This window comes from Mastigoproctus giganteus, chromosome 4 (assembly GCF_048544385.1).
Source record: "Mastigoproctus giganteus isolate SK-2022 chromosome 4, ASM4854438v1, whole genome shotgun sequence".
Classification (NCBI taxonomy): domain Eukaryota; kingdom Metazoa; phylum Arthropoda; class Arachnida; order Uropygi; family Thelyphonidae; genus Mastigoproctus; species Mastigoproctus giganteus.
This window is the reverse complement of record NC_143578.1, coordinates 133,620,436-133,643,273: the sequence shown is the minus strand read 5'-3', so window position 1 is coordinate 133,643,273 and position 22,838 is coordinate 133,620,436. Positions and strand designations below refer to the sequence as shown.

At 37.6% G+C, this 22,838-nt stretch overlaps 1 protein-coding gene across 3 annotated transcripts in view; it reads left to right on the top strand.

Moving 5' to 3' along the window:
• LOC150087076 (uncharacterized) overlaps positions 1–22,838 on the top strand; it is a 160,017-nt gene that overhangs the window by 100,641 nt on the left and 36,538 nt on the right. Inside the window, exon 1 of one of the 3 annotated variants that reach the window (XM_090372939.1) lies at positions 1,926–1,989. The exons of the other annotated variants lie outside the window; for them this stretch is intronic. The gene's annotated coding sequence lies outside the window, so the exon portion shown is untranslated. Of the gene's footprint in view, positions 1–1,925; positions 1,990–22,838 lie in introns of those variants that run through there. 3 annotated transcript variants of the gene reach the window in all.

Genomic DNA, 22,838 nt, shown 5'->3' with positions numbered 1-22,838 from the left:
AAACAGCTCATCGCTGAAAAAGCCGATGTCCAGAATTCCTTCTCCATCTCCAGTAAGGAAGTCTGGAAAACATGCTTCACGTGGTCACATTCTTGCAGTTCATGCACTAATGTTAATTTGTATAAATGCAACTTCAGGAGTTTTTAAGCGCTTTCCTTGTTGAGCCATGTGAGACGTCTTCGTGCTGTGACAATTTGCGCACTTCTCTCGTGATAGGATAGGATCAAAAATGTCCAGTACTTTGTCCTCTCAAAACTGGCAGCCTGCCAGACCTCGTCGCGTATACAACTGACCCGTTAATTTTGGGATGCATTTCACCAGATTTCTGCACATTCACAACGAGCATGTTTCAACCAAAACAGAGCCCTCATTTAACAACGCCGTTTTCATGCTTTCACCCATCCAAGCAGCTCACCTTTACGGAACGACTGATTTGAAGGGTAAGGAGTGCTGGGATTACGTGCCAGTAGTCACGTACGCCACCAAAGGTGTGCGTAGGATTTTCCTACTCCCAGAACATGCAAATGCAGGTGCATAGGGACATTCCGCTCACCCTGTAGTAACCGACTTCCTGGAGACAGGGGCGTCAAGAGACATCATGGGTCTCGGGGAAAACAGTCTCATCGATGAATTCCCCTTCTCCAGTTATTTTCTGTTGTTCCTAATATCCAGGCTCCCCTTAACTATGACCCATCTGTTCCTCCTCTCGATATCCTTGCCTAGAGGACTCTGGTATAGGAAAAGGATCAGAATCTAGGGCGTGGGGAAGGATTTTTTGACCTCTAGTTTGTCCATTCGTTTTTAGTTCTTTTTTTGTGCTTCAAGAGTCTTTTCCTTACTAGTTCCTGAATGTCCTCAGATGTCTGCTTACCCAAATAAAAGAAACTATTTTTGAAGTTGATATGGTTGTATCTTGTGATGCCATCCGCTGTAAGCTCATGGTTTTGATGTGAAAAGGAGTTTGTTGTCCTGTGAGAACCAAGGTTTGGTTCGTTTACATATTGTAATTCGTTTTTCCTTTGCTTTAGGTTACCCGCAATAATGTTAATGCTCTGATCTGTGTTTTAGCAATCATTTTTGTCCCAATTAGTCCTTTTTAAAGTTTCAGGAATTTTTCTGGGGTTGATAAACTTGTAGATAAGATGAATTTCTACTGCTTGAATACTGTTTGAGGGTTGAATGCTGATTTTTATTTAAAAGTTATTTCGAAGGCTATTGGATCAGCTGAAAAGCGTACCAAGTTGCCCAAATGGTACGCCACAACATTCTGAGCTTTGTTAATGTTGTGGTATATGTGGTCAAGGTTTTAGTCTCGTTTAGTAAGGAGATGAAGGCTGAGGTGTCTACTGAGGTTAATTCCTGGTGAAAGCTGTTGTATGTAGCTTATCTAATAAACTGATAAATAGAAAAGTATGCTGGCCCTAATTTTCTCATAGAAGTTGAAATCTTACTGGCTAGAAAATACGTAGGAAAACATTGCTTCATTTACAGTTTAAACAGAATTTTACTGCCAGCATTTTGAATGGACATTAAATTCACTAAATGCGTTTCCATTTTGCATTACATGGATATGCATTTAGTGAATTCAATATGAACATGGCACACTGCCATTCAGTTATCGTGCACCACGTGAGCGATGAGAACACGGAATGTGTGCTGCCTATCGAAGTTAATATTCTGAACGCGTAATCCTTGAAAGAAAGCTGTTTCTGAGTGTGCCTGACGTTTGGTGGTTAAAAAAAAAAAGTTGCCCACTGCATGTTTTGGAGACCTCATCAGGTTCTCCTTTCTCTACGATGTAAAAATAAAACCTTAGCCTGTTATAGACAAGACGAGATAACACGCCTTTAAGTCTAAGCACACTTCCTAAATAATTTCGCATAAAACTAGTTTATAAGAATCGAGTGGGTTGGACGTGTGACGTTCCAAGGGTAGGTGCTCAGTCGCATGAGAACAGAAATTGGTCAGCCAGATAAGTTTAATTTTAAGGTAACCTTAAAATTATTACGAATTATTTCAACATAATAGCCATAATCTTTCATTTAGTGGTATTTTATTCCAATGTGCATGAATACTTAAACGCAATAGGCATGAGCTACAAAGTTTAATTACCTTATAGCTGGACATCGTGCGAAGATAACTAATTACGCTTCACAAAATATTTCATCGTTTCAGCTAGCAATATACATCTACAGTAGACAAAAAAATCCGCAACTTTTAAAATAGCAGACTGCCCTCCCTCCACACTGACTACCAGATCTTACTTATGCTTCCGTTATTTCGAAATTTCTTGTTTGGTGAAAAAAAGGTTCCGTAAGTGGGTTATGTATCAATGACGGTCAGTATTAATGGAAAAAAATCTGTCACTGGATCAAGATCTGTATCATATCATCTCATAAGTGAACGTAAGCATGTACTGTTTGCTGATTTGTGTAGCAGTGGATTTAAATCTATGGGAAAACGTTTTTTTTCTTCTTTTTTTAGCAGAGAGATTAGGAAAAAAAAAACAGTACGTAATGTTGGATTGAAATGTCCTAGAAGAGCATATGAGTGTGATTACGTACATTGCCACTCTGCACGGAAGCAAACTACCAAAAGGCAACTTTTCTTTTTGTAAATAAGTTTCTTGTAAAGATGGAATCTATTCCATATTTGAGTGACCTATTTAAAATTTATAATAAAGATTATTAATGGTTCTAAATATACAATCAAGTTAATTGGATCCCAATTAAAAGAAAACAGTCATCAGTTCTTTTGATCAATGACGGAAATTGAGGACCGAGTCTAAAAAGGCTATTATTAATAAAACTAATTATTCGGTTTACCATGAGCCCTTTGTCTCATGCTCACCGTCCAGCCGAAGCATATATATATATATGAGAGAGAGAGAGAGAGAGAGAGAGAGAGAGAGAGATGATATTGCAAACATGGAATGGCAATGCAAAGTCCTTCGCAGCTACAAGGCCAGAGATTTACAAATAGGGATATTATACGGATTGTGAAATAATAATAATAAAAAAAAAATATATATATATAGACATCTTAAAAAGTAAGATTAACATAGACATGACATTTAAATTCAGAAATAGGTTGGATTAACAAATTTGATGTATACATAGTAAGCAGAGAAACAAAGGGTCATGTAGAGCTCTTAGAGGTTGAGCGGAGAGTTTCGACACAGTTGATAGTTCACGGACTGTGTGCATTTGTAAACAAATTCCAAGTCTGTGGTGTGGGTAATGCCTGATCAAACAGTATGAGGTTTTTACAGGATCGGAGGCCAATTACAATGAATCGTCAGCTTTAGAAAATTCACAGCCTGGACTGATATCAAGATGACCGAGGGCAAGTTGGGATGTCGCCATCAAATGAAGGATGTCACATTGGAAGCCAATAGACCCTCATTAGAAACAGCCGTCATAATATGGAATTTGTGTGGCAATCGACATTTTAGGCCTGCTGCTACGCGGTTCGTCGTTATACCGGTCTCTTCTTTAATTTAATGAGCTCCCATATGGCGTATTTAGTAACTTCTGTCTTGAAACTTTTTTTTTTTTTTTTTTTTCCATGATCCCGGTGGTGGCTGTTTTGCTACTTTAGTAAGTGATTTGTACGATAGATGGCGGGACCGCCTAAACAATGTACTGTAATGCAAAAAACTATGATCTCACTTCTGCAAAGGAACACAGTTTGAACAGGTGTGGTTTTTGTGCAGTGTTGAGTCAGTTAAATTTTATATTGATTTAAATTACATTTAATACTTTTTATGAAGCGAACTGAAAAGAAAATTTAGTGTAGCATTTCAAAAGCGCTTAAACTATAAACTAATCTCTTTGAAATGCTCTCTCAAAAGTGCTTAAGCTTAAACTGTAAATTAATGTCTGAAATGCCACACTGCTTTTGAATTTTCTGTTCAGTTTGCTTCATAAAATAAACAAATTTTTTTTTGCAGCTTAACATTTAAATTTTTTTTGTCACCCACAGTTAAATGAATATATTTTTATGGGGAACCACCCTCTCCACTGGGGTGATTCCTCCTTGACGACTTAATACACCAAAAAATGGTGTTTGTTTGTTTGGTTTTTTAGGAACATTAGCAACTATGGCCATATTGCTCCAGGATATGCGGTGGTCATTCCCTGACCTTTCGCATCCTCCGTATTTGGTGGTGACGGGCTTGAACCCTGATCTAATCAAGAAGCGTGTGCTACACTGCTGCTCCTTTCCACCTGGCTACGGAGGCGCCTCAAAAACTGGTGTATTAAATTTTCAAGTGTGTAGGTACCAATGTGAGCTCTCTGGTCGGTTTGTCTGCTGGAAGACCTCCACGGCCTGAGACCGACTAACTCAACACTGGCGAAGGAGAGCTGGAAAAACTTCCTAAATGCATTAGTGGGATTCAACCCTAGATCCTTCAACACTGTGAGCAAGCCCGTAACGCTAAAGCTACCGTGGACCACGCAAACGTTGTGCACTAGTCAAGTTATATATCGATGGTTCGCCGGAAGATAAAAATGCAAACTTGGAATGCGGTGTATTGAATATGGTTAAAGAATAAGAAGTAATTATAATAATACTGTTGGTCAACTGTTGAGTGCCGGGCACTCAGGATGAAGGGTTCGTAGTCACGAATGGTCATTAGTGTAGTATCTCAAATAGAGAGCGTTATGGTAACTGAAAAAAGTTTCTAGTACCCCGGCTTGGTTTAAAACTGAGGAACTAACGAAAACGTCTGTTTTGTCTTTCCAGTTGTTGTAAATGACAAGGGTGGGAGAAGCGACTGGCAAAGCCGTGCAAGAATCCGCGCAGGCGCCTCCCCACCGCTGCCGCCTCAACACTGGCTCTCTGAGCCAATGTTGAGGCGGCAACTTCTGGAGTTGTTCTTGCCGGGCCAATTCCAGCTTTGAAAATTGTTAAAAAATACTTCTCGTCGCAAAATTTATAAATGACCTTTATAGAATTATTAACTAACTATTTAGCAACCTTTTTGTCACCAAAAGGAGGGTTACTTAGTACAAAGAAGCGCGCTATCGAAGTGCAATATATATATATATATATATATATATATATATATTTTTTAATTTTAACGCAAAAAGTAAATGATAGTTTTCCCTTGATAAGCATCGAATAACGCATAGCTAATGTGATTTTTAAATTTTTAGCGCCATTAGTGACGGAAATAGAGGGGTCACGAAAATTACTCACATTTTCCTGTCTGGTGCCCCCATTTTTAATTTTAAACCTACTCGTTGAGCTCTTTCCAACAGTGTATAATAAGCTATAAGTTGTCGACAATATTTTTTGTCTCCCCACATTTCTGAGACAAATTTTTGTCAACAACTATCAATATGGCGTAATGTTGGCTTACATGATGTGCAAACTCATGCAAAATTTCAAGTCAATACGTTGAATAGTTCCAGAGATACAATGCTGTGACAGACGGACGGACAGACAGGTAACCGAGTGACATAAGGATCCTTTGTAAGACTACGGATACTAAAAAAGGGAAAATAATGTTAAAGAATTTGGATTCCTTCCCCCCCCCCCCAAGTAGCCATTTTAAACTGTTCACAAACAACTAAACTGATACTGTTTTTTTTTTTTTTTTATATATATATATATATATATATATATATATATATATATATAGGAAGCATTGGAGAGTCACAAGTTACTATAAAGTGGGTTTTTCACTAATAGGCAAGAAGTATTCTTGCGCCATCTTCAGTTTCACTATAAGACGAATTGATGATTTTCAAGTGATAAAGTGACTGAATGAAATCGAAGTTTTATGGATGTGCCAATAAGGATTGTTTTCCTTAACTAAATTTCAGTCAAATGTATTTGATGAAAGGCACGAATAATTAAAAATAAAAACGAAATTTCATGGAAATATTGAACAAAATTATCAACATATTGATTATAAGTAAATAGATTAATATATTTAAATTTCATATCACTCAAGAATCCGGTACAACGGATTTTTATACAATTTTGACAATGCTGCATAAAATCATTTAGCAATTTAAGAAGAAATTAGTGTGCTGTAATGTTACGGATTGATTGCATAAACATTACAGCATGTTTCGCATTTCCTAATTTTTTAGAATTACAAGAAAAGTTGTGCATTTAAAATTTTTCTGCAACTAGCAATGTTTTTAAATTTCTCTTTAGCGCTTCCCCTACTACAGTAGGGAGGAAGACTACTTGGTTAGGGTTGCGCGGGATTTTTCTGGAAAGTTAAATAGCAAAATTTAACTGATTTATAATTCGATCGCATTTGATAAAAAAAAAAAAAAAACTACGAGTTTTCAATTCGTCAATGAAAACCATGCATACGGTTGGGGATATCTACATTGTGCTTGGTTGCGCCATCTTTAGTACGCAGCATGGCCTTGATAAGTCTCAAGGTAGACCACGGGATAATGAAACTATAAAATCTGGACCATTTGCGAGAATTGCTAATTATCCCCCTCCCGCCGCGAGACCGAAAACACCTTATCAACTGTCGGAAATCCTGACTCTTTGCCCCTCTCCTCTTCCGTATGGTCACTAACACTGCTGCAGCCCTACACGGAGTCTTGTTGAAAGATGCCTTTGTAATTTGGAAAGACTGTCACCGAACGAGCGCACATGGTCAGAAGTGATGGATCTGTACTGTACAAGTCTCCAGTGAGGCTCTGTCGATAGGTCCCAGGGTCTCCCATGCCCACATTATTACGCTGCTGCGGCCCGCACAATGCCTTTTCGGGCAGTAGGGTTCGATAGTTTTAAGTTGAGTTTATGTTTACGCCACACCCGTACATCGGCATGGTGATGTTGAAAAAGCGAGTCAGGGAAACCGGGCAATCCGTTTCCACCCATCCACTATTCATTGGCTTCATTCCTCTGCTTGTAACGGGTTGTCAGCTGTGATAAACCAGCTCTTAAGGCTGTATATAGAACTGGAAACCTCGAAATCATGGATTATGCTTTATCCTTCCAATAAAGTTTTCCAATAAATGTGCTAAGCCTGTTCAAGAGAAGAACGTCGCATATCGTAATTGGCTTGTTTCTAATTCTTCAGTTTCATTTTCTGCCTACACCAAAGTTCGCAACAGTTGTAAAGCAGTTATTAATCAATCCAAACTAGAGTTTGAACAGACTAAGAGTAGAAAACTTGCTTCTTGCCCTAATGGTAGCCGAGCATTCTGGTCTCTCGCCAAAGCTATTGGCTGCAACTTTTGCCAATCTCTGCTTCCATCACTGTCCAAACCAGATGGTTCTGTTGTCACTTCAGCCAAGGATAAAGCTGACCTGCTAGTATCCCATTTTTCTTCCAACTCATGTATTAATGATCTTGGTAAAACACCTCCCACCATTTCCAACACGCTCCATTCAATGCCTCCTGTGGTCTTCCGTCAAAAGGATATCAGAAGGATTTTGATGAATCTTGATGCTAAGAAAGCTCCAGGTCCCGATGGTATTTCTCCACTTGTTCTCAAAATCTGTGTTCCTGAACTCGCTCCTATTCTTTGCCGCCTTTTTTCACTTTCTTATTCCAAAGGTGATTTTCCTTCTGCTTGGAAATTTGCTCATATCCAGCCAGTTCCTAAAAAGGGTGACAAATCCCTCCCATCCAATTATTGTCCCATTGCAATTACTTCTACTCTTTCTAAAGTAATGGAGAAATCAATTAACCGCCAACTCTTAAACTACCTAGAAACCTTCCGTCTGATCAACGATCGCCAGTATAGATACCGTCAGTGTCGATCCACTGATGATATTCTGGCTTATGTTACCCATTTGTGGACTAATTCAATGGAAAGGTTCGGTGAAACACAAGTAGTTGCTCGACATCTCAAAGGCTTTCGATCGTGTTTGGCATAAAGGTCTTCTAAACAAGCTTCCATCTTATGGTTTGCCAACTGTTTTTTGTAATTGGTTATCCAGTTTTCTCCGTGATCGCTCACTGAGGATGATGGTAGGTGGCTCTCTGTCTTCTAACTTCTCCACTAATGCCGGTGTCCCCCCCAAGGTTCAGTTCTTTCCCCCCCACTCTTTTCCTCTTGTATTTTAATGACCTTCTTCCATTGTCTGGAAATCCTATCCATGGTTTTGCGATGATAGCACATTGCATTCCACCTTCCATTTTGAGAAACCTTGCTCTGCTCAATCAGCTTCAACTTCTCGAAAATCTGCTACCAATTCCTTAAATGCCGATCTTCAGGTAATTTTCCAGTGGGGCAAAGACAACTTAGTTGATTTCAACCCTTCTAAAACTCAATTGTCTTATATCTCGCAAAAAAGATTCTTCTGCTCCTATGCTTATCTTTGATGACACTCCGATTTCTAGGCAAAATGATATATCTCTTTTGGGGATTACCCTGACTTCTAATCTCTGTTGGCATAAGCACATTACAAATATTGCTTCCTCTGCATCTAAAAAACTTGGTTTTCTCTTTCGCTCTCGGCGTTACTTTTCTTCCAAACAGCTGTTCACTCTGTATAAATCGCAAATCCGCCCTACCATGGAATATTGTTCCCACATTTGGGGTGGTGCCCCCAAAACCTCTCTCAGGCTTCTTGATTCCATTCAGAAAAGGGCAGTTAGGTTAATTAATGATTCATCTCTAACAAAGTCTCTCCACTCGCTGTCTCATAGACGTACTGTTTCTGCTGCATGCCTCTTCTACAGATACTTCCATGGGCACTTGTTCTTCTGAATTGGCTTCTATAATTCCCACTCTGTTTCAAAACAGTCCGAACACGAGCAGCCAACATCCATTTACTATCCAACTTCAAACTCACAGAACCAACTGTTTTCTGGAACTACCTTCCTTCATACGCATTTCCTGAAAATTACAATCTACAGAAGTTCAAGTCCAATGTCAACAAATATCTTCTTTCGTCTTCTCAACCTCCAACCCAAGCACGGTACTAAGTACTATAGGTTCTAATACCTCTCGTGTTTGGGGTTTACATAAAAAAAAAAAATCCTTAAAACAACCGTTCATGTCCATGTAGAAATGGGTCGTTCCACTGTAGTATGTGGTCAGTTGCTTCACCGAGGCATGTCTTGGCAGCAACTTGCAATGTGTAGTTTCATTTAATTTCCGTGAAAAGGTGCAGTACAAATGAAAAACCGAGCTTAATGAGAGATACGAAATTACTTTTTTTTTTTTTTTTCGTTGCGCGACAGTTTTGTGTTTGAAGCAATAAAGTCAGAAATTTAAAATGACATAATGTTAGGTTCGTTTTTAATTAAAAAAACAAAACAAGTTAGATCATGTACGCAGTGTGTACATGATCGGGCGCGTTCGATTTTTATTTCTGTGATTAATAGAAAGTGAAAATTAAAATAAAGTCAGAAATTTAAAATGACATAATGTTAGGTTCGTTTTTAATTAAAAAAACAAAACAAGTTAGATCATGTACGCAGTGTGTACATGATCGGGCGCGTTCGATTTTTATTTCTGTGATTAATAGAAAGTGAAAATTAAAATAAAGTCAGAAATTTAAAATGACATAATGTTAGGTTCGTTTTTAATTAAAAAAACAAAACAAGTTAGATCATGTACGCAGTGTGTACATGATCGGGCGCGTTCGATTTTTATTTCTGTGATTAATAGAAAGTGAAAATTAAAAAACAAATTACCTTGTTACCAAATCATTAATATTGTTTTCGTTTTAATGCACCTGCTACGTGTTTAACGTTTTAAATATTAATATAATTAGCATAGAAATTCATGTGTTATTTATGTAGTAAACCGATAACAAAAAAAAAAAAAAAAAACCGCGCTTATCAAACTTCATATGCTTATCCACAACATAGGTTTAAAATGTTCTCTATATCAGTTTCCCAAGCTGTGGTCCACATGACTTAATAATAAAATAGAACTTTGTTGCCTATAGTAACCTCACATTGATATATATATATATATATATATATATATATATATATATATTTATTTTTTTAAATAGTTATTTAATTTATTTGCATGTATAGTTTAATATAAAAGTGTTTAGTGGCCTATGTAATATGCATAAAAATAATTATTACCTGTTCAAATAAAATTTGGGATGGATCGACGAATCTTTCTAAGAGTCAAATATAAAATTTACATGGAAATGTAAATTTTATATTTGACTAATTACATAAAAACTGATATGGTGAAGGTAATAGACGTTATACGCATATGCGAATGCGCCTAAAAATTGAAACATTCATATGCGAGCAGGATTCACAGGCGCTTAATGGCCTCGAAATGTCCAGATATCATGACGAATTAGAGAACCCTCCTCAATATGTGATTTTCACTAAATCGGCAAACATATCCAGCTTCTCGTAGGACGGTTTGATTTCGCATAATTCTAAAGCAAAATGTTTTATCCACCTGCGCTTGGAGGGCTAAATATATGGGGGTTGCGGAATTCAAATAGGCCTAATGCGGTCGTCAAGGAGTCTAAACAGAACGTTTATTTATTGTACTTGGTTTTTTCTTAATTAAAATGTCCATTTTGTATTTTAATTTTTTCATATGTATTTTATTATCAATTAACTGAACTACTAAATCTGTCATACATCCCCCCCCCCGAATTGTGTAAGTTGAGAACATTACCCCCTCCATCCACAGAGGGGGGGAACGCTTTCGACTAAGGCCGGATGAAAATTTTTCAATAGAGACAGATGCTGCATGTGAATCACGGCTGGAGCTGTACAGTACTGACTTAATAAAGACAAACTACTCTGCTAATACAGTTTATCTTTATTAATTAATACAAATGCCGTGTTTTTTTTTTTTTTTCCTGGTCCACAGTACACACACAGGATTTAGAAAGCGAATTTTGAAGGGAGGTGAGCAAGAGGAACACACACTTAGTGCTTACTAAACAAAATGTCAAGTGTACAGAAAATCTTTTAATCGTTGTGGTATCCCAAAAACTCATCGTTATCTGAACTTTCATTTTTTTTTCAAAGGGTGCGTCATCTTCGGTGCTGATTCCACATTTCTTGAACGACTTAATTTTTGGAAAGAAGTAGTCTTTTATTGATCTTTATTCTCAATAAAAAAAAAAAAAAAAGATGTATTTAAGTACCCCAGGGGCTCACATCTGGTATGGGTTTGGCACACCCAGGGTCCTGAGCTGGATATCATCATTCTTCTCTTCTTGGTGATTCCCTTCTACTTCTCTCTCTCTCTGGGTAACCCGGGAATATTTTTTTTTTGGCTGGTGCAACATAAGCCCCAGGGGCTTCGCAGCATATAGCTAATAAAAAAATAATAATAATAGTCACTGTGTGTATCTAGTATACTTCGGACTACAAGCTCTGGGGGGTGCGTCTTATGGTCAGAAAAACACAAGAGGAGGGAATACTAAGACACAATGTGCCTTAGCCTTGCTAGAAAAAAAAAGCAGTGTTTGTGATTACTAATGTACGTGTTCATTTAAGAATATATATTCAGTGTGCTCGCAGATACATATAATCATGATTTACATAAAATATTTTTTGCGTTCATCACTATTAATACCGAAGCACTAAAAAAATCATAGTGCGGGGGGGAAAAAATCTAGACTACTATTCATTTTACAGGTTTATAGAAAATTCAAAAGTATGAATTCTTGGATTCATTCCCATATAATGAAACAACGAGACTGTACTGCAGAAGGTATAGTGCTTTACGATTTTTTTATTATTATTATGGTGACCTCAAACGCGAAAGGTATAGGAACCTGTAGTAAAGTGCATGGGGTGAGAAGACAGAAGGTGATTGTTAACACTGGACTTGAATTTCTGTTGATCGTTAAATTTTGGAAATAAATGAGAAGGAAAGTGTTAACAATGAAAAGAAGCGAAAGGGATGAATGAGGAAAAGTTGGATACTGACTAGTTGAGGCACGTGTTCGGACTGCTTCAGGAGAGAGAGAGAGAGAGAGAGAGAGAGACTAGTTCAATGACACCATCAAAATCTGATGTTTCCTAGTGCTCTCAACTCGTTAATTGATCTCAAGACACCATTTTATTCCTTTGTCTTTGATCAGTGCGCTGATAGCTCAGCCTGCCTTCTTACTTTTAAACTTCTGAAGCAGAAGTTTAAAACCATTGCTTTTGTTTTAAACGTGACTTTTTAATAAATAAAAGCTCTCAAGATTCTTTCCCTCTTCACGATCCCGAGTCGGGGAAGCTGAACTACTATGACAATACTTGATTTACTATTCGAGTTTGTGCTAATCAGTAGGCGATAGCACCTTCCCTAATCGGCTTTTCAACGTAATGGCTGCTCGGACACCAAGGAATGCTTTGGATGCCCCCCCCCCCCATCTGGCTCCCCAATCGAGGGAGCCATCGAAGTCTCTCACCAAAAATAAACGAAGCCCCCTTAATCCCGTTTGCATCCAGGCCTCCAAGTACCTTTGCACTGCCCTGACTGGTATTCACTGTAAATATCCTTTAAAGTTGTGATCGCCTTGTCATCCAATTTACTTTTGTTTAAAGCCCTTTCTTCTTGGTTGTATGGAGCATAAAAGAAAGTTTTTCGATCCGACATAACGAACCATTAACCAAGAAGACAAATCCAGTGAGTCCATGCTGCAAACAATTGTGGCACGAGAGTAAATAGGTAAAAGTCAACTATTCTACAGGAAATTTTTATTAAATGACATGAGTAGAACTTGCAGCGAATTCGGGGAGCTTTGTTATTTTTACTATTCAGAAATCAACTAAATTTATAGCATTAAATAGCTAATTGATGCAAGCAAACTGGCTTTTTCTGCATCTGCCAAGCATGCAGAAAAACTGGAATGAACTGCGCCAGGCAGTTCATTCCAGTGGTCTACAACCGTCGCCACCGTAACAGTATTGTTTCGGTGGCGACGGTTGTAGACCACTGGAATGTAGTCCCCCCCCCCCCCGAATCCTTTCTAGAAGTTCTCTTTTTTTTTTCAGGTGTAGCCTCCCGACCTGAACAGAATATTCTAAATTGTCTCAGCATCACCTTATACAAAAGGGTGATGACATCCTTTTCCTTACTTGCGAAGGTCCTATATAACGGGTGGCCAACAAGTCGACCGCGGCTTTAATTTCGGTCGATCACGACGAATTTTAAATATATATAAAAAATAGATTAGTCAAAATCTAAATGTTATTATTTTTATGCGGCCCACTGCATACGTATATTATGAATCCAACGAACCACGTGATTACTCTTGTTGCGCAGCCGCTAGGCTTCTTTTGTGAAAATTCACGCAGTTACGTTGTAGAGAGCATAGTGTCATGCATCGAATTCTTATTTAGCTTACTTAATATTAATAACTGGACAGTATTTATACGTTAATTTAATACCCTTTGATTTAAAATGAACACTATGAAAAAGAGAAACTTATCATTTTCATCAAGAGTGGGAACTAGAATATTTTTTGTATTGATAAAAGGAAAATGTTTGATTTGAAATGCTTTTTTGAAAAGCATTTAGAAAGGCACTTCAACGCACTCCATGGTAAATACCAATCGGATTTTCCGCTCAATAGTGACCTTATAAAAAATAAATTAAAAGAACTTAAATCCAGTTATTCGCACAACAAAAATTTTTTCGTGAAATCTAATTTACAATCTGAAGCAGAAACAGTAACTCAATTGCTCGTTTTTATTCGTATTGTTTTCATTGATTCTGCTACTAGAGATGAACTGCTGGGTATGGTTTCGTTAAAAGAAAGAACTACACATCTTGATATATTTAACGCATTTAAAAATTTTATTGAAAAAATTAAAATGTCATCAATTAAAGTGAGTCATCTTCTTGCTTAATGAATGCGAACCATTTTCTGATGGCCAGTTCATCAAAGACGCAATTTCTCTGTTGGCAATCAGATATATGCAAAATCATTTGCAAAAATATCCTGTTTATGAATTTAATAGTGAGAAATATGTTTCTAAAATTGAGAAAGTTGTGGTTGATTTTGAAACCAGATTCAGTGATTTTAAACCAATCGAAGACATTGTTCAATGTATTTCTTATCCATTTAATGTCGTCTTAGATACGAAACAAATTAAAAAAAAAAAAAAAAAAGATCGCTAAGATTTTTCACATGGGGAAAATATTACATTGCGAAACAATATCTTCCTAAAAGCCATATCATCAGAAAAAAAAAAGACTTTTGGAAATATGTTTGCCGAGAAAAGTACCCAAATGTAAAAACATGCAGTGAACTTTTAAATTCCTGTTTTGGTTCCCCATATCTGTGATTCGGCCTTTTCGTATTTGAAACAAAGACGAAGAATCGCTCTACTCTTACTGACTTGCATAAGATTCTTTACGATTGGTCTTATCACAGTATATCCTCGATTTTGAAAGCTTGGCAGATAACACGAAGATACAAACTTCACATAAATTAAAATTTTAAATACGTATGAATTAAATGGCGAGCGCATTCTTTATTGTACCTGTTTTCCAAATTTCTCTTAAGTACGAGCCTTAGAACTCGCTACAGAGCCCTCTACATAGGGATACTTTAAATAAGAATTCTGAATTGTATTTAATTTTAAAATTTATAAACAACATTTATCAATATGCGTTGATTAACTTTTTTAACCATGTTCATTGAAATTCTTGAAATGGTAGATCGCGGCACATTTTGAAGAAAAAAAAAGTAGATCGCATCACAAATTCAGTTGGTCACCCCTGCTATACAGGGTGTCTCAAAAATACACGGCATAACTTCAGGAATGAGTTCCTCATATATAGACAATAAAAATATTTTATATCAACATAGTTCCAGAAATCCTTTGTTCCCGAGTTATTAACCGGAATATCTTATCTCCCGCAGGTGATTTCCTTCATCACAAGGTACTGACAGAATCTGGTGGTTTTCCATTCCGACCATGTACTCAAATCAGGAGCAAGCGGATATGCACTTTATGTACGGTTTGGTGGACGGCAATGCTCTGGAGGATCGTCATTTGTACCACGAAAGGTTCCCAGAACGAAGATGTCCAGACAGGAAAACGTTTGAAGGTATCCATCGCCGCCTTTGTGAACATGGGACCTTTACACCTCGTGCTGCCGACAGAGGACGACCAAGATCTACGACTCCTGAAGTAGAGGAGGAGATTTTGGATGTTGTACATGCCACTCCTGGAATCAGCACATGCAGAATAGCAATGCGACTGGCTGTTCAACTTTCCACTATTTGGAGAGTGTTGCGAGAATACCAACTGTATCCTTACCATCTGCAACGGGTATAGGCCTTGTTACCAGCAGATTACTCGCGCAGGCTAATGTTCTGCCAGTGGTTCTTGCAGCAGTGCGGTACAACTCCTCACTTTCCTGCCTTAGTGATATTCACAGATGAAGCACAGGTCACACGAGACGGAATCCAAAACTTTCACATGCAGCATTTATTGGCTGAGGAAAACCCACCTGCAATTCTTCCATCACATCATCAACAGCGGTTCAGCCTCAACATCTGGGCGGGTGTTTTTGTTGACAAGTTATTTCGGCCCCATGTACTTTCAAATAAACTCACAGGGCAGGCGTACAGAAACTTTCTGGAAAACAACATGCCTCATTTCTTGGACGACACTCCACTGATCATTCGTTAACAAGCACACTTCATGCACGATGGCGCTCCCGCACATTTCAGCCACCTAGCCCGCAATTACCTGAATCGAAGTTTCCTGGTCGGTGGATAGGTAGAGGTGGACTAACTGCCTGGCCTCCACGCTCACTGATTTAGACCCACTAGATTTCTTCTTGTGGGGCCATTTAAAGTCATTGGTGTATTCGACTCCGGTAGCTGATGTGGAAACTCTTCGCAATCGAATTGTGGCAGGTTGTGAGGCAATACGAAACATCCCAGGAATTTGGCATCGTCTTTGCTAGTCCATGAGACGTCGATGTGATGCCTGTATTCGGGCAGAAGGCGGACATTTTGAACAATTACTATAAGGTTGATGTGAACAGTTAAGTGTCATAGACAGACCTCAACAGCGGTTCAGCCTCAACATCTGGGCGGGTGTTTTTGTTGACAAGTTATTTCGGCCCCATGTACTTTCAAATAAACTCACAGGGCAGGCGTACAGAAACTTTCTGGAAAACAACATGCCTCATTTCTTGGACGACACTCCACTGATCATTCGTTAACAAGCACACTTCATGCACGATGGCGCTCCCGCACATTTCAGCCACCTAGCCCGCAATTACCTGAATCGAAGTTTCCTGGTTGGTGGATAGGTAGAGGTGGACTAACTGCTTGGCCTCACGCTCACTGATTTAGACCCACTAGATTTCTTCTTGTGGGGCCATTTAAAGTCATTGGTGTATTCGACTCCGGTAGCTGATGTGGAAACTCTCCGCAATCGAATTGTGGCAGGTTGTGAGGCAATACGAAACATCCCAGGAATTTGGCATCGTCTTCGCTAGTCCATGAGACGTCGATGTGAGGCCTGTATTCGGGCAGAAGGCGGACATTTTGAACAATTACTATAAGGTTGATGTGAACAGTTAAGTGCAGTGTTGCCATTTTAGCGGTTTTCCCGCTAGATTTAGCGGAATTGCTTCAGGTTTAGCGGATAAAAATATGAAATAGCGGATAGCGGATTTTTTAGCGGGAAGAGTATAAATGTTTAGCATTTTATGTATTTTGGCAATGTAACATTTATATTAAGAAATATTAAATTAATTGTTCAATTAATTATTTAATTAACAATAAAAATAATTCATAATTGAAATAGTAGGGATATCATATTTCATAGTTTTTTTTTTTATAAAGCGAAGAATCGGTTTTATATTATTCTGGATTTCCCTGAGGAGAACCCCAACAATTTTACGTAGTTACGCTCGCGGTCAAACGACCTGATCATTGGGTCATGGCTTTAAATTGTTGAATCAAATCTAAAAATGTGGAAAAAATTCTAATGACGCCTTTTTTTGAAACAGCGAAGGAATGGCATTGGATAATTTTTCTTCGTCGTATTTGTTTGGCTTCCAAGAAATGCGATCCGAATTACCGACATCTCTTTCAACGTTTCTAATAACCACAGAGCAATAAGTAATAAGAGTAATAAGTAATAATTATTTCTAATAACCACAGTGTAATAATATCTTAGTATAGTTAGTCCTCGTATAACACGATAGTTGTATTCCTAGAAACCCTCGTGCAATGCAAAATCGTGCGTTTAGTAAATCCACCAGCCGACAAAATCAATTCAAATATTTATACAGTGCCATAAACGATGGTGCAGATCCGAAAAAGATAGTGCATTCGTGTCAAACAAGGTGGTTATCCATTGAAGCTGCTATAACAAGAATTTTAGAACAGTATATTGAATTAAAAGCCCATTTTGAAATAACTCGTTTGACTGACAAATGTTATACTGCAGAACTTCTTTATTCAATGTTCAAAGATGAAAGTAATTTAGCGTATCTTTTATTTTAAAACCTATCTTATCTGAAGTACAAAGAGTAAACAAATCTTTTGAATCAAATACTGCCGATCCTACATTATTACTACATGATTTAAACATGCTATTGTCGATGATTGCCAATAAAATGTTTTTACCAAATACACATATTGAAAGGATAGAAGAGGACATTAATAATTATTTAGACCCTAAGCCATATTTAGGTTACCAATTTGAAAGAAAAATAAATGAATTAATAATGAATAAACTTATCACAACAACAACAGATGAAATGGCAATAACAGAGAGAGATGCCGTAATTTCTTGATTGATTTGTATCCACAATTAAAACAACGCCTTCCGGGCAACATAAAAGAATTAAAAAAATGTCTCAGTTAACAATATATTAAAGCAACAAAACGAACCACTGATAAATTTATTACAAAATTTAAAATTGTCTGAAGTAGAAATTGAAAAAATTGAGCAACAGTATATAAACATTACTCTCGTTAAATGGGAAAACATCTACAATACAATGAAGTTTTGGTCAGAAGTTTCGAAATATCGAGATGCAAGCGGTAAAAATCCATTTAAAGAAATTAGCGAATTTGCATTGGGTATTTTAATTTTGCCATTATCCAATGCAGATGTGGAAAGAATATTCAGCAACTTAAATCTAGTAAAAAACAAAACACGCAACAGAATGAGTGTTGGCACGGTTAATGCAATCTTATTAGTACGATACGGGCTCAAAAGAGTTGAAAAGTGTTGTAAAAATTATGTTTTACCTGAAGAAGTGCTTCGCAAAATAGGTACACAAGAAGCATATGATGAGGAGGTATTGAATTTCGAAATTAATTTAGATTTTTAGATATTGATTTTATATTAAAAACAGAAAAATAAATAACTATTTATATATACTATTTGTTTGTTTGTTTTATTCACTACAAAGTACAAACAAATGAAAATTTAAAAAATTTGGCGGGTCAAGTGCTAAAAATAGCGGATTTTGAGTATGCGGCTAGCGGGAAATATTATTAAGAGTTGGCAACACTGGTTAAGTGTCATAGACAGACCTTCAAAACTAGGAAACCAAGCATTTCCAGAACTATGTTGATCATCATCATCATCAGCCATTTTCAATCCACTGCAGGATGAAGGCCAGCAACTTTCCAGTTCCTTTTGTTTTGAGCACTGGCCATCCATTTACTACCCACAAACTCATGAATTTCATCTATCCATCTCCGCCTTTGTCTTCCAGGTTTTCTTCTAGCTCCTCTTGGATACCATTCTGTTATTTTCTTAGTCCATCTGTTATCATGTCTTCGAGCTATGTGTCCTGCCCAAGACCATTTTAGTTCTTTAGTTTTGATAAGAATGTCCTTTACTTGAGTTTGCTGCCTAATCCATGTGTTTCTCTTCTTATCTAACAGTCTGATTCCCAATATAATTCGTTCGCTGTGTAGTTCTCAGCTTCTCTTCCATTCTTTTGGTGAGTGCCCAAGTTTCACTTCCATAAGTCATGGTGGGGAGTATACATTGGTTCATTATTTTACGTTTCAGACAAACTGGGATATTGCTCTTCAGTATATGACTATATTTCCTGAATGCTATCCATCCAAAATTTATTCTTCTCTTGACTTCCAGCCATTTATGATTATTACAGCTAATAACTTGTCCCAGATAAGTATATGACTCCACCTTTTCAATTACTGCTCCTTCAATCATTATTTCCCTTTCTGTGGCATACTTGTTCATCATTACTTTTGTTTTAGCCATATTCATCTTTAGTCCAAAGTCCTTACTAACCGTGCATAACTGATTAAGATTTTCCTCTAATTCTTTGGGATCGTGGCTTATGACCACAATGTCATCTGCAAATCGTAAATGGTTTAGGTACTCTCCGTTCACATTGACTCCTTTCTGCGACCAGTCTAATCTTCTGAAAGCTTCCTCAAGGGCAGCAGTAAACAGCTTCGGAGATATTGTGTCGAACTCCTTTCTCAATTTTAAATTTCCTACTGTCTTTGTCTAGTCTAATAAAGGAAGTAGCACTCTCATATATTTTCTTCAAAATCATAATATATGGGGTATCTATGCCTTGTCTTTGCAGTGCCCGAAACATTGCCTTATGCTGTATGGAGTCAAATGCCTTTTCATAATCCACAAATGCCAGGCATAATTTTTTTTTTTTTTTTTTTTTTTTCATTTGCTTTCTCCATTAGCTGTGATATTATGAAGGTGATCCATAGTTGAGAATCCTGTCCTAAAGCCAGCTTGCTCTTTCGGTTGATTCTCATCACGTATTCTTTCTAATCTGTTAGTAATGATCCTTATGAACAACTTGTAGATGTGGGAGAACAAGCTAATTGGTCTATAATTTCCAATTTCTGATTTATTTTCTTTCTTATGCAGCAAAACTATGATTGCATTATTCCACTGCTTAGGTGTCACACCTTTTCTAATGCACTTTGTGAAGAGCCTTGCCAGTCTTTGTGTTATGTCTCTTCCTCCCAATTTTAACAACTCTACAGTAACTTCATCTTCCCCCGGGGCTTTCTGATTCTTCATTTTCTTCAATGCATGTTCTACCTCATCAGGAAGAATATCGGGTATGTCGTATGTGTTGCTACTTTGCAATCCATCTTCCCCACTGTTAGCATCATTCCCCCTGCTCCTTGTATAATTCTCTATAGTAGTCTTCTGCTATTTGAATTATGCCCTCTCTGCTGTTTATAAGTACACCATCGCTATTCTTCAGTTTCAGTATCATTTGTCTTTCTGTATTACTGCTCATGGCTGCTGATTTAAATCCTTTGTTTTCCCTTAATGCTTGTTCTACTTTTCTTGTGTTAAATCTTCTTATGTCCTCTCTGAGTCTCTTTCTAATGGCTTTGCATAACTCAGTATACTCAATTTTCTCCCTGTCAGTGTTTTTCTTTGTCTTCATTTATCGTCTTCGGTTCATCATGACAAGTGTTTCTTGACTAATTTTTTCTTCTTTGGATTTCTTTTTCCCTATAGGTTTCTTGGGCTTTATAACTTTCAGAAAGTTGTAATATTCCTCGTCGATATCTTGGTCCTGGGCAGTCTGCAGAAGCTCAAACTTGTTCTTAAGTTCCAGTACATACTGCTTTTTCTCCTCTTTTGTTATCTCAAAGACCTTTGTATTATTTACTCGAGTCAGTTTTTTCCTTTCCTACGTCTATATCAAGTGTACATCTTACCATTCTGTGATCACTTCCAACATTTACCTTATTCAGGACGGTAATATCATTCGCAATATATCTTCTGTTAGTGAGGATGAAGTCGATTTCATTAGTAGTTAATCCATTTGGACTCTTCCATGTCCACTTTCTGTTCACCCTTTTCTTGAAAAAAGTGTTCATTACTGACAGTCCTTGAGATTCTGCAAATTCCACAAGTCTTTCATTTCTTTCACCAATTCCAAAATTTCCTATAGTTCCCCTTTCTGCGCTGTTTTGTCTTTTTCCAACCTTAGCATTGAAGTCCCCCATAATAATAGTGTAGTGGGTTTTCTGCTCGTCTAGAAGACTCAACTTCAGTGTACATTTCTTCAACCTCTTCATCATCATGGCTCGATATTGGTGCATAAATCATTATAACCTTTAGCTTGTATCTCTTAGAAATCTTAAGTATGTCTTGACACCCTTGGTGATGTACTTTTGAATTCCAAAATGTTGTTTTTAAAATCTTTATGGACCAGAAACCCAACTCCACCTTCACTCCTTTCACTGTTTCCATTGGTGTACAGCAGATTTCCACTTGATAAACTTATAAGTGATTCATTTCTTCTTCTTGTTTCAGCCAAACCGATGATATTCCAATTCACATTTTCTAATTCCTTTTCCAACTCTAATATCCTGTCTTCACCGATGAGTGATCTTACGTTATAACAGGCCAAGTTCAGTTTCCCTGCACGGCAGCCTGGTCGTACCCAGAGATTCTTAGCACCCTCTGCTTCCACTCTGATCCTCTCGCTGCCGTAAGAGGGAGAGTGAAAGCTGCTGGGGACTGAGGGCCATTTGTTTTGTCGTGTTGTCATATGCTGGAGGGTTTGGTCTTTTCCTCTTTTCGCTGACCAGGCCTCTTGAAGAGAACGACTCTACTCGTTCGTTGCCACCTAAGTGACGTAACAGGGCTTATCATCGAGAAGGTGTGCATGAGTGGATTTTAGGGAAGCAGGCCAACCGGACTTCTCCTAAATCTTCTGTAATAGAGAGATATTGGATCCATCAGTGTTTTAGGCTGTTTGTCTGATAACACACAGGATACCAGTTCTCCTCTAAGCCCCTATGTTGATATAAACTATTTTTGTTGTCCACATATGAGGAACTTATTCCTGAAGTTATGCCGTGTATTTTTGAGACATCCTGTATATTATAGACGGACCATTATGCTTTCTTAGCCGCCTGTTTACACTGCATGGAAAATTTGTTTGACTGAAACCCCCAATTCAGTTTCCCTAACTTTACATAGCCTGGGGTCTGGTTTTTCACTACTGTACCTTTTTTTTTTTTTTTGTGACCCAAAAATGAGCGCATGTAAAGAACCAATAAATTTTCATTCATTTAATTTTATAAAAATAAGTCAATTTATTATGTGTTTTTAATAACTAAGAAGAAAAGTAATGTGAATTGTGTCGTTTAACATCGCACAGCAAGTTTGTCACGAGGAAAGAAGACAATTTTTATATTTCAGTCTAGTTCTGAAGACGAAAACTGGTGTCACACTTCGTGTCGTGACTTTAAGCGTTCATGACTATTCAGCAATTTCCTAAAGACCGATACCGGCCCACGGATCACCTTAAGTATTATCCGGGAACACTTAACTCCACTCCCACTTGCTTGTAACTCCTGGACTTCTGTTCCCTAGGTACCAAACATTATGTTTAATAGCATTGAAGGTTCAGTTGCAATTTTTCAGACCATTTTTGCAACCGATCTGAGTCGTTTTGAAGGAAAGTGAACATGGTTCGTGTACTACCCCTTCCTACCTTTAAATCATCAACAAACTTTTCAGACTTCTCCTGTACTTCCTCACCTATGCCGTTAAGGAAGATAAACACTGATCTCTGGGGCCCTAATTTGCTCCAGTTTATATAATAGCCCTTCGTGGGGAACCGTAAGCTGAAATCAAAGTTGTTTCTGGTAAGCTCTATCTCACCTCCCTCACGAACTCAAGTTATGTATTCTTTACAGCAATACATCACTTTTAGAAAAGAAATTCAAGCAGTTCTGCAGAAAATACGACCAAAGCCGCGCAACCAGCTGAAAACTATATAGTTAGGTTTTCTAAAACGAGTCATTAAGTGAATTGCAACTTCCATACACTACCACGTTATAATGATAGATGTGTTCCTTAAAGAAGAAGAAGAAGAAGAAGAAAAAGTAGTAAATTTTAAATATAGTAGTTGGTAGAGTGAAATATAGTAATT